General features: G+C 38.6%; 1 protein-coding gene and 2 long non-coding RNA genes across 5 annotated transcripts in view; all 3 read right to left on the reverse strand.

The window, feature by feature from the left end:
* The window catches only part of PTPN4 (protein tyrosine phosphatase non-receptor type 4), a 110,648-nt gene that overhangs the window by 75,103 nt on the left and 20,139 nt on the right, over positions 1 to 15,406 (reverse strand). The window contains exons 1-3 of one of the 3 annotated variants that reach the window (XM_068195435.1): positions 542 to 598; positions 100 to 126; positions 7 to 65 (exon numbers count right to left, since the gene is read on the reverse strand). The exons of the other annotated variants lie outside the window; for them this stretch is intronic. The gene's annotated coding sequence lies outside the window, so the exon portion shown is untranslated. Of the gene's footprint in view, positions 1 to 6; positions 66 to 99; positions 127 to 541; positions 599 to 15,406 lie in introns of those variants that run through there. 3 annotated transcript variants of the gene reach the window in all.
* LOC137476960 (uncharacterized) lies at positions 700 to 2,391 on the reverse strand. The gene is made up of 2 exons (XR_011000750.1): positions 2,287 to 2,391; positions 700 to 1,125 (listed from the first exon to the last, which is right to left on the reverse strand). It is a non-coding gene; the product is annotated as an uncharacterized lncRNA (long non-coding RNA).
* LOC137476957 (uncharacterized) lies at positions 2,938 to 14,475 on the reverse strand. Its single transcript, XR_011000747.1, has 2 exons — positions 3,018 to 14,475; positions 2,938 to 2,976 (listed from the first exon to the last, which is right to left on the reverse strand). It is a non-coding gene; the product is annotated as an uncharacterized lncRNA (long non-coding RNA).

Genomic DNA, 15,406 nt, shown 5'->3' on the forward strand with positions numbered 1-15,406 from the left:
ACTTACTAATAGTGAGATGGCTAGCTCTTGCTTATAAGGTTACAAATTACAGCTGATTTCCTAACAAATATTGATATATAAAATGAGAAAATCTGACAGAAATTCAGCTACACTCATTGCAGACTTCTGCAATAAAGATACTATAGCTAATGTTAGTATGGAACAGAGGACTGCTTTAAGCTCCAAAGTAAAATCTGCATCCCCAAAAGAAATAGGAGTAAAAACAAAAGCTGAGACTTAAACAAAAAATCAGTTTGAGAACAACTGGCTTAAACAACAGGTTAACTTAAGCAAGGTACTACTGTGTGTGCATATCCATGTTGTGGGCAGTGCCACGGCCACTTAATACTAAAATATTTTTATATATGCAAGTGGATTATTTAAACTGGACTTAATCTTCACATATGATGAAGGTTTTCTGCTTAGAATTTTTCAGCGTCTTCTGGTAAGCATGTAATACTTATGTGAATTAACAATCTAAAGAACATGCTGCTACAGCAACTGGAGAAGGACAGAACTTGTGCAAAGCAACTCCACTTACCTCTCAGGTCTGTGGAGGGAGTAAGTTGTACATTTCCTGCCTGAGCTCAGGTTTCAAGTGGTGAAGCAATTCCAGGGAGTGTTCCCTATCAAAGGGCAGAACATTCCTGCAATACTGGCTTGGTTAGGGCACTAAAGAGCATACAGCAGCTTCACAAGTGAATTTTCAGCATCCTTTATTCTTTTATGTAAATGTATACAGTATAACGACAATTTGCTTGGGCTTACAACAAACTAACTGATTTTAAGCAGCTTAATAAATAAGCAGTTGGTTAAGCAGGTAATTAACTGAAATTTAATTTATCCAAGAGTGCAGCCAATTTGCTGACTTGATGCGAACTTTCTTTAAAAGAAGTCTTGATGTAATGTATAGAAAAACAACCACCTTAACACATTACTGTAAGCACATGTGCATGCAAAGACATGAGAAATTTCATTTTTCATGGCTCATCTAAAGCAGCTAAAGAAGCTCACGCATTGCCAGATTTCCATTTGTTTAGGAGCTCGTACTTTAGCAGCCCAGAAGGCATGGATTTGTACTGTGGCCCACCTGCTCATTTGGGTCCAACATAGTACATGAGTTTCCTACAAGAAGTAGGAAAGTAGGTCAGACTCACAGAAGACCCACGTACTTATAACATGATGCAGCTTGAATATATTAAGTAAAATGCAGACCCCATCTTTACTAAAATTATCCAGCCAACTTAATTATATATATATATAAAAAAAAAACCACCCACCCTTTTAAAAGTATAAAGACAATTATGAAGGTTTAAACAGAATAATACAACTTATTGCAATTCAGACAAACACTGAGATACACCTAGAGCCCATCTTCACAGAGGTTTACTGAAAACACATTAGTGACACTACATTAACTGTTTCAATCCAAACTAGTTTGAAAATACTAAACATTAGTATTAAAACATTAGTATATAAACAGCTGGTCATGCACTGTTCTGAGGGAATTCCACATTAAGTCCAAAGAAAAGGTTCTTGTCTTGTTTTTTGTCTTTCAAAAATTTGTTTTGAAAGCTTTCAGCAATTCTGATGCAGTACATAGCTTCAGGAAATTGCTTATAAATGAAAGCAGAGCAGAAATGCATTTTCATTTAAGTGAATCGACTCATGCACTACAATCCTGAAATTGTTCCAACAAGAGTTGGACTTGGATACTTGTGGGTCCCTCCCAAGTCAGGATAGTCTAAGATTCTGTGATTCCTTCCTGCTTTATGCTGACCAAATAATGGAAAGTATCTATCATTCAATAAAGTTGATACGTAAACACTGACTTATTTCACTTTGCAGTCACCAGGTGCAAGGCTTCCAGCAAGACTTCTAGCCAGGCAACAGCATCATTAATGATTCCAGGCTCTATCAAACCCTTTTGTTTTATTTCTAAGCTTATTTAATATCAGTTATATATAAATTGACCACATTTATTCTACTTAAGATAATATACTCCTGAAAAGTTATCATATGGCCACTTATTAAAGTTTTCCTAAAACTTCACTGAAAAAGAGGGATATTACATCTTTACTGCTGACCAACTGGGACAATTACTCTGACCATACAATATAACTACAGCCACTGGTTCTTCAGTGCTACTACATTCCCAGAGAGTCGTGGGGAGAGCCCTGGATACAAGGAGATACTGGCTTTGGAAGCTAGGAAGCTGCAGTTCCCAAAACCTCCACAACTTCTCTCCACTGGTGGGTAACCAGACTGTGCTCTTTAGCCTGGTACCTGCATGGGGCTGGCAGATCACAGACTCCAAACTGTCCTGCTCCTGGGTCAGGGATTCCTGCATCCTTCCTTACAGCCTGGCACAGAGCAGTCTCCACACTTCCTGTGCAAAAACAGTACACAAGTTGAGCTGATCTGCAGCTGCTTCTATACATTCCTCCAAGATCTCTACTATCTGCAGACATTGAGCTACTTCAGCAAATCCCTTATGGATGCCAGAAGTACAGAACAGTAAAGGAAAATCCTACTTCAATTCTGAAAGTCACCAAGAAAAACATACTCATGTTCTCCTCAAAACATCCATTATTTCACCTGCATTTCAATCCATTAGCTACTTCTTACAGCCTCCTTTTCCACATTGTCAATCATAAGAAAAGCCAAATCTAACAAAAAAAAAAAAAAAAAAAAAAAAAAAAAAAAAAAAAGCATGAGTTCTTAACGTATATATGAGAGTTTCTGAAAATATTGGGCCAAAATTTCAACAGCTGAGAGAAAAGAAGTTGAATTTAGCCTCTCTCCCCCACCATCAGCTTCTCCTATACATGAACCAGTAGCAGAGAACTAATTTAATACTCTAGCCACTTATTCAGATAAATTTCTAAGATTGTTAATGCATCTCATGAACATGAGGGTTTCATGGGCTTGGCTGTGGATTTCAGTGCAGTCTTGATGCCTAAATTAATAAGCATTCTCAGTTAAAAATTACTCAAGGATTTTTTTCAAGCTAAGACCTCCTTGAATAATGGTTTTTATCTACTTCTCTGAAAAGGAATTTCAAATTTGAACAACTGCTGTGTGATATCAAGCAAGATTTTCACTGTTATAATCACATAATTACTGATAGAGACAAAGGTTAAAGATGAAACACCTTGCTTGGTCACTCCCAGATCTTCATACTTTCTAACATAAAAATAATTAATGAGTGTTCAGTCACTCTGCATAGGATCTGGTAGAGACAGCTGGAAGCTGTATACCCGAACACAGCAAATTAGTGAGATAGTACTGTAGCACACTACTGTTTTCTCTGAAAAATAAACTATTTGGACAATTTGACAATTCCCTCCCTTGCTCCTCCCTGCCCCCAAGAAAAAGGGCACAGCTAACAGAGAAGCCTATTATAAATGACACTTCTATCTGATTAAATGTCAATACTCATTATGCTTGAACTGCATGCACCACACTCACAAAAAGCCTCTCAAATTCAGCTGATCCCTTTCTCTGTTTTGAGCCAGAAGAAGAACAGTACAGGAAGACTGGTATCTGCTTTGCTTCACTCCTGTATGAAACATTTCAGAACACACATAACAGCAAGATAAAATTCATTAGTTTGAGATTACAACGCCTACTGGCAGTTTAGGAGCAATATCAATAAATAAAAGAGTTCTTAGAAACCATGCCATCAACACTTACAATTATTTTGAACCTAAACCCTATATGTTCTCCCTTTCTCTGCTCAGTCATGTTTCACATGCAGACAATAACCACTCCATCTTCACTATCCAGGACTCTAGATGAGATAACAGCCTGAGAAGATATTAAAATCTCTTTGGCAAGGAAAAAAAGAAGTGGGAAAAAAAAAAAGCAAATAGACTTATAAATTCCAAACAGCTCAATATGGTTCCTTTAAAACCCATTTATTTTTAAGCTTCAAATTTAGGCATAGTGAACACCTGTCCAAACACATTACAGCTTTGGATTGCCAGAAAGGCTGAAGAAACTCAACCAATAGACTAAAAGTCTGCAACCAAAAAAGAGCTAGAATTAAAACAGTCAGACCCTTTCCCCCATCCCATCCTACTTCATCAGGGTCCCCATCTCTCTTTTCACGGCATCAGTCCTACAGGTCAGAGAATGAACAAATGCAAAGACAACAGAAAGCCTCCTGCCAGCTATTCCTGCCAGCTCATGGCCCAGCACTCACTGACCTGATGAAAACAATACTGCAGAAGAGACAAGACCTTTCCATCACTTTCGCATGATCCAAGGAAAACATCCAGAGTGTACATGCCTTTAGGCATAGCTTCACAGTGAGCACCTATGGTTATTAACAACCAACATAAACCCACCTGTCCTGCAGGTGACACACTGAAGCCACAATCAGAGTGGAAACATTATATGAATTTGTGCAGCTGTTTTGTGTTTTCTTTCTGACCTGGAGACTTTTCATTTCCAGGTGCTATTCAGGGGTTAGGGAGGTTTCAGGGAAGAAGTCACACATACATGTGAACAAGATGTGTGAAGAACCTCACATGAGGTTTCAGAGATTACTTTGAGCAAAACCATAGAAAATTTCTCTATAATATGCAATACACCCCTACACACCTTAAGGACCAGAAAAAAGAGCACAGCTATCCCCCTATAAAGCAATGGAGTAGAGTTGATCTTCAGGAATCACCTGATCACAGTGTGACTGCTTTATAGAATGGTTTAGGGAAGCCATACCTTGGTGTGAAGAAACAATTCACAAGGAGAGAAGGCAGCTGAGGTAGAAATGTCTTTATGTAACAATATTGGTACCATGTAAGGCCTGTTATATGAAAACTCAAGTTATGGCAAGCACCAGCTAGAGCAGTGCCAGCTTGTGAGGCAGTAAGGCCACAGAGAGGGAAGAGGCCCCAGGGGCACAGCTGCGGCCACTTCAGGCAGGCAGGCAGCAAACATGCACAGGCACCGTGGCAGCAGCAGCAGCCCACACTTCTGCAACGAGCCACTGAGGATGGAAATGGCAAAGCTAGCAGGGAAAAATATTAAATCTAACTTTATTTTTAAAAAAGCCAACCAATCCCTGTGGAAGGGCAGATAGCTGAAGCAGTCAGTAAAGGATATGTCTGCCAGGAAAAACAAGAACAGGAAGAGGAGCACTGTGTAAATATCACTAAATGGTGATTTAAACTATCCTCCTATATTTAAAAAATATTATAAATTAAACAAATATGCAAATGCATTTATAAGACATAAAACCTCCTTGTTTCCTAGTATGCAGCTGTCAGTTCATGATATTTTGAGGTGTTTATCATGTGTAAAGATTACTAAGAATAAATAGAAAAGTTTTCCAAGTGAGTTCTACCTCCATTATTTTAAACTTGATTCTATCCATAACTTGCCCTTGTTTGAAAATATCATTAAAGATGGTAATCCATGACCTTCACACAGATGATTACTACATCTATCTCTTTCCATTCCTGGAGCTGGATCTCTTATTCTTGCTTTTATGACTCAAAGCTATAATAAGATGTAGTAAATGAAGACTATAACAAAACATTACTAAAATATCTTGATAGAGACTTCTCAAAATACATCCCCAGTACTTTTTAAAATGTGTTCTTAAACTAGGTTAAATAGATTTAAATAGATCTTTCATTAAAGGGAAATCTGGCTCTGATACAACTCTAAGATAAGGAAACCTAAATATTACCTATCAAAAATAAAAAGGGCTGAAATCAGAGCAAGTTCAGACAAAGTACAGAAGTACTAGGTGGTAACAACTTAGTATTTAAAATCTTGCTTGTGGTTGGGGGATAATATACACCCCCCACATCCAAATTTCTTCCTACAGTTTTCTTCAAAGGTTTCAAAGCATAATTGATTCCCCTTTGCAATATGACTTTAAGAAAATTCTTCACCTATTAAAGACTTTACAGTTCTCCACAGACTTAGTAGAAAAGAAAAGCTTGTCAGTACATAAAATTTTTTAAATTTTTGAGCTTTTAATGACAATGCACAACTGCCTGTAGCTAGAATAATCAAGTACACTCCTTTCATGACACTAATTATTAACAGCTCTAAACTTGAGCAACAGCCCAACTACACATGCTGAATCAAGGAAATAAATATAGCAAGAGAAAATTAGGTTCAGATTTCAGCTTTTCCATCAACAAATAGGAGGGGTTTTTAAACATAATTTAATAAATCAAAAAGAGAAAAGTTACATGCAAATCACAACTAATAGTCCTTAACAGTTGAACACAATTAAGCAGATAAAACATGTAAAACACCAAATGATGCAGAGTTACACATTCAAATTTGGTGTGGCTGTAAATGAACACAAGTCCCACATCCTGTATGTTGTACAAGCCTCGACCACAATTATCTGAAAACAATAGTGACAGAAAATATATGATGGAGAAAATCTGTGGGCTTGCCGTCAGCCACTTGAGCACCCACGGATCAATACTGCTGCACGCTGAAGGACCCGCAAGTCCAGAGCAGCCACTGGAACTGGCAGCTGGAGTTCCAGCCGTGGCACCTGTGTTGTGGAGCCTTTGAAGTTAAAGGCAGTCTGAACTGAAAACAAACTGGCAAAATTCAGAAAAAGCTTTTATTCTACTCATAGCCAACATCAAGTTGAATTTTGGCTGGCACTAAAACTGAGGTATTAGACAGGGGGAGGAAAAGTTGTCTGTGTATATTTTGTTCAGAGTTGCTAAACCTAAGCCAAATGATCTTCAATAGATTTAAACACAGCAGATGCTAATTCTATGGCTTAGTGTAACCAATTGGACCCGTTCCATCAAAATTAGTTTTTATCAGAAACACCATTTCCATAAAACAGAAATTTTCACGTGGAAAATTTCAGTTTTGCCAAAACCCACCGATTTTCCAGGGGAAACACTGAAATAATGCCTATCTGGCTACCTGCCTGGAAACCGCTTGTCAACTCCGCTTCTTCCTCCAGCAGAAAACAAACCAAGGGATGTCTTCTGGCCCTGCTGCCCAGAAAAGTGACCTCAGTCCATCCGTGGCCCTGGCTTTCAGCCACACTGCCTTGCACTACGGGCACTCGGCCTCTCCACAGCGCTGTGGCCGTGGGCTGTGAAAGGCAGCAGGTCACGTTTTGGTTGGTCATGGGATGAGCACTCGAGAGACCCCAAAGCACACCAGGGAACTGGAACAAGGAGCTCTCTACATGAGGTAAGATCAGTTTTGTTGGTGCACCTGCCCAGTTGCAAAAGAACGATCCTATTTTACATCATCCCAAATTTTAAGGCCTCATTTTATCTATTTCTTTATTTACTATATTTCACAACTTCACCTCAGCCTAAGTTAAGCATTCTTCTGACTTCTGCCTCCTCTCAAGGACTTTCTTAATAGGAAACAATTTCCAATTTCAAGACAGTTCAAGATTAGAAATTCAAAATTATCTGAGTGAATCTGACAATGAAAATATCATGCATGTTCAAGCAATCAAATCTTATAATCATTCATGTGAAACAGAATTTTAAATGGGAAATATAAAATCACAGTTTCGTGGGTTTAGTTTCTTTAGCAAAGTATCTTAAAGATGCCTATATGCCACAGATTTGTAAATTGTACAAACCCACTTTGTAACAATTGCATCTGTACTTTTTACAAAGTGAAACTCTGAGCCAAATCAAAAGTTTTCCAAAACTGTGGCATACTGATCCCAACAATCACACCCTGTCAGGGGTTATGACACACACATTAAGGGCAGACTGCAGGCCCCCTGCACTCATCTTCATGTATTCAGAGTTTTGAAAATTGTTAAACTACACTCAAGTTTGGACATAAGTAAGAAGATAAATGATCTTCATGCATGTTTCTAAGAGTCTCTAAAAATACTTTTCCTTTTGGGACGTATTTCCTTCTCTTGAAAATAAATTCACAAATTTACAGAAGTATCTGTAAAAAAAAAACCTGTGAAGAAAACATAATGCAAGAGGAAAGACAAGATCAAAAATTACATAAAAGTTTGTAATTCTTACCAGGGTTCATTAAACCAAACTTCAAAAAACCCATTAAAGTTTTTTTTTTGTTTCTGAATATGACTGTTTTCTTCCTTTTAGCTTTTGTTCTTTATAGAATTACATAGCAATACTTGACAGTTTCCACAAAATTAACTTAACAAAAATAGCAGACACTATTAATGGTGTGAAAAGCAACACAACACTGTCACGGCTAACTATGAATATACCATGGGGGGAGGTGGGGAGCAGAAATCCCTACATTCCTAAATCCAAAAGTAAAGGCACAAAGTTGGAGGTATACAACTGGAAAAGGTGGAAGAGCTAAAAACACAGAGTTTATAATGCACTACAGCTCCAGAATGAAGACACCATGATACCCAAGTGAAACTAAAACTCACTGACAAACTGTATTTCTGTATTATACATCTTATCTATTCAACCTCAAACCTTTTATTAGAAGTTAGATTTCTTTTACTAACATATTAGCAAATACTTTCCAGGCATAGAGTATACATTTTCTGTAAAGAAAAAGCCATCTAGTGTATTTGTATTTTATTAAATACCAACTGAGAAAAATTACCTGACCATTTTGCTTGGAGCTGGGAACTTCTACAATCAGTTGCCATTCAGAACCAGCAAGAAACTTTCAATTTGGTTGGTCTGAGATTAATTGAAGTGAATTATTCTATTATTTACCGAGTTCATTTTTAGAAGGAAAACAACTTTTACTATCTCCTCTAATGCATTCATGTTCAGGAAGACACAGAGGCTTTAATGCTTGTTTATCATATTGACTCAGTTCAGTATCAAGTTTCACATCCGCTGAAAAAACAGACACATAAACCATGGTACAAACCAGTTATTCAACTAAAAATAAAGCAATAAAAGAAACAACACAACTCCAGTGGAATAAAATGTTACCAAGAAGGGCAAATTAACCCACACATGCAGTGTTTGTGTGTGCTGAAGTTAAAGAGCAAAAGGCTATTAAAAGGAGAAAGTACTACAAAATTATAAAAGGCTATTTATAGTCTTCATGTCATGCTACTATTTAATCACACTGCTATTTATGCTTTCTCTCATGCATTTACCAGCTCTAAGCAAGAATTAAACCTTGAATGTAGTTTAATCACCTGCATGTCACAGAGCCTTGAATTGTATTAACTTCTCTGATGCTTCCAAGAACTGACTTTCATCTGGCCGAACTGATTCCCTGCTAGGACACAAGCACACACCTCCTGCCACAAACCAATGTGGGAAGTGCCAGTAATCAGATTACCTCCTCTTCTTCCCTGGAAGACAACCAGAGGTCTGGAGGGACCCTGTAAAAATATGTTTTCTGTCACTAAAACTGCAGTATGGTTCAAATCCTCACCTTGAGCTGTTTCACTGTGCTGCAGCTGAGAGCACACAGTTACGTCTCAGCCAAGAGGCTGGGGGCAAATTCAGGTTTTGATTTTTTCCCCTAGCACAACTCTAAATGCCAACTTGATTGTAACCACAGCCCAATACAGAAGTCCGTGTCACGACTTCAAATTTTCTCCAAGTTGTAGTATGAAAGACTGGACCAATTTTTTTTTCTTCTCAATAAAGCCTAATCCTAAGAAAAAACCATGTTGTCAGTGATGATTACATATCTAGTCACTAAACTCTGAGTAAGTGTAAAACAAATGAACTTTTATACTATATTGCCTATAACTGACATCTATTTCTTCATAATAAAATAATCCAAGCACAATAGTTGCTCTCAGAAGAAGTCTTGATCCAGTGATTAATTTAGCTTTCTATGCCAGAGAATCATAATACTGGCACAGAAAATAACTGTTAAAAATAAACTTTACTGTTCAACTGTATACAGGAGAGATTGCCAGGTTCTAATCTTCAACCATCTTTTCCCACTATAATAAAGCTAAGGACATAGCACTCTTTTCCTCTTTGAAATCAAAGGACTAAAGCTGTAGACTTGAATTAGAAGCCTTGTATGCAAACTAATTCACCTTTCAGCACACAGCCGCTTTACAAAATGCTTAGCTAAAAATCCATTTGGATAGTCTCATCCACTATATTGCAGGTAAGGGAGATTATTGTAAGAGAATAGAAGCAGTTACAGCCGGCAGGCTGTTAGAAACCAGAAGTTTGCAGGGCTGCCCCATTTTGCCTGCAGTGAGTTCTCTGCTGCCCCAGGCAAGTGCTCAACTCCCAGCCCCACCCCTGGCTGAGCCAGGGGCTATGCAAGGCAGCAGGTTTGAATGACAGGTTTGAACCAATTCCCTCAGTGCTCTCTGTTCTCCTTTCATTCTACTGAAAAAGTACATAATAATGTGTGATTACGTTGGATGTCTCTCTGTTTTAAATTCACAACAAACACTGGAAGTATGTGGTAGCCTATGAAAACCTGACAGCAGAGACCCAAAGCAAGGCTTAGTGACCTTGTCTGCAGCAAAGTGGGCACACTATAAATACCAGAAAGTAATTTCATAGTCAAAATAAAAAGGTAATGCAAATCTGCCAGAAAACACAAACATCTCAGGATTTCCAAAAGCACGCAAGGAACACACACTTCAAGTAGCCGATTTACTGTTGGCAATGACAGCACAAGAAACTGTCACAGTGTAAAACTCACCCTGTATAACCCATATTTGTTATTTTTATACAAGGGGCAACATCCTGACTCCAAAGCTACTTGAGAAGCATCTCAGTTACACAAGTCAATGTACTTTGATGATAGTAGACCTTCAACATTCGGTACTTCATACAAGCTTTATGTAGACATGCTGACGTTAAACCACTATGAAAGACGACAATAACTCCTTGGTCAGAACTAAGCACAGAAACTGTGCTGCAGTCCTTAAATCTAGGACACAACTACATCCTCAGGTGCAAATATGGCTCAAGCCAAAGACAGCAGTGGACTTATATCAGCAGACAAGTTTCTGCCCAGCACTTTTGTTCTCAAGGATCTCTATAACCCATACTTGCAGTGTGAACTGCTCTGTGGAAATGCAAATCTCTGACAAATGAACTCTGAAATTCCTCCAAGCCTGTAGAGCCAAAAAACTTCAAAACTCTTTATAGAAATTATAATTGTAAGTGTCCCTACAGAGAAAAAAATTTGCAGAATGCACCCAAGTTTCCCAGTTTCTTATCCTTTTGGTAAAGGTGAGAATAAAGATTTTTAGCTGTTGTCTATAAAAGCAGTGGAAGGGAAGCTGCCAGCAAGTACAATCACCACTTCCTTAATACCTTCCTTTAAATCCACCATTAGATGCTGGCTTTTTTTCACTCAACTGCCAAGCAGTCAACATTCTGGGACAGATTCATTTCTCTTTTCTAAAAGGGAACAGAAGCTACTGTGGTAGAAAAAGGAAATGATGCCTTCACCTCTCAAAGTACAGAGCACAAATGACTATCTGTGCAGTGGTGCCCTCTGAATAATGCCAGTGCAGAGGTTGTTGATGGTCAAAGGAAGGAACATCTTGAATTCAACCCAGGGTCACCCTGGGCCAGCCCCAGATTACCAGCAATCCTCAGAAGAAATGTCACCACTAGATCAGGTGTAATTATTCATTGCTAGTGCGACCTTGAAAAAATGAGAAATCTTACCTGCAAGAACAATTCAGTAAGCAAACCTCAAAAATAATGAATGAAGCAAGTTCTGAGAAAATTCTGGGTTAGTTTTCCAAAAGCTCTAAAAGAGCTTTCTCAAGACATTTATGTTTTATATAAAGGAAAATGCAGTTCTAAAATTTCCCACTACAATTCTTGCTTACATTCAGAGTTCGATAAGTCACAATAAAAAGCTCAAAGGTATCAACACAGACTTGCACAGAAATGAAAATGAGTTACAATAATTAATATTTGAGTTATTTTTATGAACACCATTAGGGTCAAAACCCAGCCCATTAAGTTGATAATATAAAAAATACAATTTTTTTCCAATATATTTTCTTGTTTTATAACGACACATGGTGTCCCTTGGGAGAATTATTCTTCCATAAATATTTGACATGAAAATCAAGATTTTTTTTGTCTTATCAAGTATGTTGTGATTCCTGACAGAAATAACAGGTAACAATGGACAGTGAAGATAGCACACTATTAAGTTGAACATAAAATAGAAACTGTTAAGTTTATATTTTTGTACATTTCAATGGGGTCCTCCTTTAAAAGTCATTTGGCATTATTAGGCAATTCAGCTAATTTATTAAATCTTAAAATAGCCTGGCTCTTGCTCCTGTTGTTTTCCCTGGATAGGAAGGTACAAACGTGGGTCACATTCACAGGTTGATGGTTACTGATTCACAGGTTGATGAGATAGCCATGCTGAAACTACAGAGGTAATAATTCATCACTTAAACCATCAGTTCTCTGCCATTCACTTCCTGCAAATACTTCAGATCTCTTCCATGTATGTTCTTTCCTCCTCAAGGCTCTTACAGTCCCCCTTCTAACTGGTCAGTCTCCTATTTCTCTAATCACATTTCAACTTTCCTCTGGCTTACTTGATGCGGGCACAGAAGATGGAACAGCAACAGAAATCACAAGAATGCCCCCAAAATGCACAGAAAATCGAACAGGCTCTGCCTGAAGGCAATAAGAAAAACTGTAGCCAAGAGACAATAACCATGCCCAAGTCTGCTCCCAAGGTTAATACAGACCTGCCAGGTACATCCACAGTCAGAGTAACAGCACAGATGTCTGATGCATTCTCCTGAGATATTTTCCATGTGGTTATGAATGGAAGGGATGGATGGCAACCTAATCACCTATGCAGCATTACCAAAAATCATTAAAAGGCTTTTAAATTTCACACATTTTAACATGCGGTACAGAAAGATTTCCAAACCATTACAAAAATCCATTAAGAACCTACAGAATCAAGTTATTTCACCCTAACAGTCTCCTACATACATACATTGACTTTCATAACAGAAGACCCAGAAGGAAAACTGATTAAGTACAAGTTTATTCTCAACATGTACAAACATGCTGACAGTGACATAAGTCCAGTTGCTAAGTTTTCTGCTACTTAAAAAGAGCAGAAAGCTTTTTAACTATCAAGCTGGATTAGATATCTAACTTTTGGACTTGATGAACTTTAGAGATCTTTCCAACCTAAACAATTCTAAGTGTGAAGAGACACTCAGATGATAAAAGACAGCACTCATCTTTTCTTTACAGTGAAAATATTGTACAAAGTTCACTGAGAAGGAACAGTCTACCAATATACAAATGAAGATGGCATTAAAAGGCAACAAGCTGAGTCAGCACATCTGCACTGCTCCTCTTGGGCACTGTGTTTAAAAACTCTGTCATTCATGTGCCCCTGCAGTCAGGCCAAAATGGCTTTCTTACACCTGCTCCTTTAGGCACTCTTTTGTAATTAAACTCAGCTTCCCCAAACTCTTAACATACAACTCTTTACTCTATAGCATCCCAGAATTAAAAGGCTACAGAAGAGGGACATATGGCAGGATATAGAATGTGCACGTTAACAAAGGAAACCAAGCAACTGGTTTCTCTATTTTCCAAGTCTATTCACATGCACTTTTCCCTGCTGGCAACTCTACAGCACAGCCCGGGTCCCCTAGAAGCAGCTGCAAGGAGCCACAGGTGGAAGCAGAAGGAATGTTGATCTGCAGCGAAGGTCTCTCTGAAGAGTGGCACTATGCTTATCTGAGGACACAAAGCTCTTCCCCATGCTCCCAGAAATGCTCAGAAATTTTCTGAAAATGAAGACACTACTATCACACAAGCAATAGCCACCATACTCACCAATGAGACACAGTCACTTTCTCTCTAAACAGCAATTCACTTATCAGAGTATCACAGATCAGACTCAGTTCTTCTGGGGACTCGGGTCTTTCACTGCAATAAGTACTTTAAATTGGGACCTTAGGAAATTCAGTACTTTCAAAACAGAATTGGTAAACTCAGTTTGCAACAAGCTTCCTCTTAACAAAGATGTACAGGACAGCCCAGAATAGCAAGGCTCACCAAGTGCAGAGCACCAAAACAAAACCACTGGTTTCTTAGTTCAGCTTTCCCAGTTATGTCTTCTTAGAAACAATCAGTGGATCAGTGACAGAGATGAACAAGCTTGCCATATTATGAAAAAGCAAAAACTTCAACCCACAAAAAGGAAAGTATTCTTTTCTCATTGCAGGCTAAACCTGGGAACAGCCATAGAAGCTACATTCTTTAACAGAATAAAAAATGAGATCTGAAGCTATCACATTTGCACTATGATTATGCAGAGCACTCTGTCTGACAAAGTCCAGATTGAATTGATCCTTCTGAACTCCAGCCACCACACCAGCAGCATTAGCAATACTGACTTCAGAACAAGTACACTTGAGCAAGTGTCTGTTGCCATGGATAAACACATATGGAGTAGTCACCTAGGTACAACCATGCAGTTGTTGAAATGGGATGACAACAAGAGAATTCAAGATTCTCAGAATTGTCAGCACACTAACACCAATGATAATGTACCATGAAATTGTAAATACCTTCTGTGGAAAGATGTGACAACACACAATTTGTTCCCAAGATCACAGGAATCAGATCCTGGTGACCCATGACTGGAAATGTTTCAGTAGCTCCAGGAAGTTGCAAAGAGAGTAAAAAACCAGATCAATGAGCCCCTTTACCGTCCACTAAAGGTTCGCCAAGTTTTGGCTCTGCCCACTGCTGTAAGAGGTCCTCTCCCCAGAAGTCAGTCTTAGTGGGTCCAAAGCTGGAGCCTGTGAAACCAAGGAAAAAGTGATGCAGCTCCAGATGGATCACACAACCACTGAACTGAGGCTGCCAGGAATATGCACTGCCCATGGAACAGTGGGTGGCCAATGCCATGTACCATGACTCCTTCAGCATTAGTCGATGGCAGGGTGTCTCACGCTGAGGAGTATCTGAAGGGTTCTTCAGTTCTGACTATTCAGAGGAGAGAAATGTATCAAGGCTTGTCCTTCCCAGATGCAGAAACTGGTGTCAGGATGCTCTGGCAACTTCTTAAGAATGATGAGCATGATGTTATGTACATCACAAAGAGAGGCAATGGTAAAGAGTTTAATACCACCACCACATTATCCTTATGAAAAGTAGTTCCCATTCTCCAAGAACCAGCACAGCATGCTTATTTACCAGGTCACCCAAAAATATCTGAGGGAGCTTCTCAGCAGCTAAGAGTATGAAGAATCTACAATGCCCATCTGAGAATTTTCTGTTCTCAAATTCTGAAAGCTAGAGCCAGAGAGCAGAAATCCCTGTTATTTAACACAGAATCAGCAAGAAGCTTGTGTCTGCTACTGACAGGCAGGCAGACTGCTATGAGCTATTCTGATTCCTCATGAAGGATGTAACATAAGCATTATTAAATAACAGACGTGTCCATCTGTCCTCTAGAAGTATATAAA

Source organism: Anomalospiza imberbis, chromosome 7, assembly GCF_031753505.1.
Source record: "Anomalospiza imberbis isolate Cuckoo-Finch-1a 21T00152 chromosome 7, ASM3175350v1, whole genome shotgun sequence".
In the NCBI taxonomy this organism is placed as follows: domain Eukaryota; kingdom Metazoa; phylum Chordata; class Aves; order Passeriformes; family Viduidae; genus Anomalospiza; species Anomalospiza imberbis.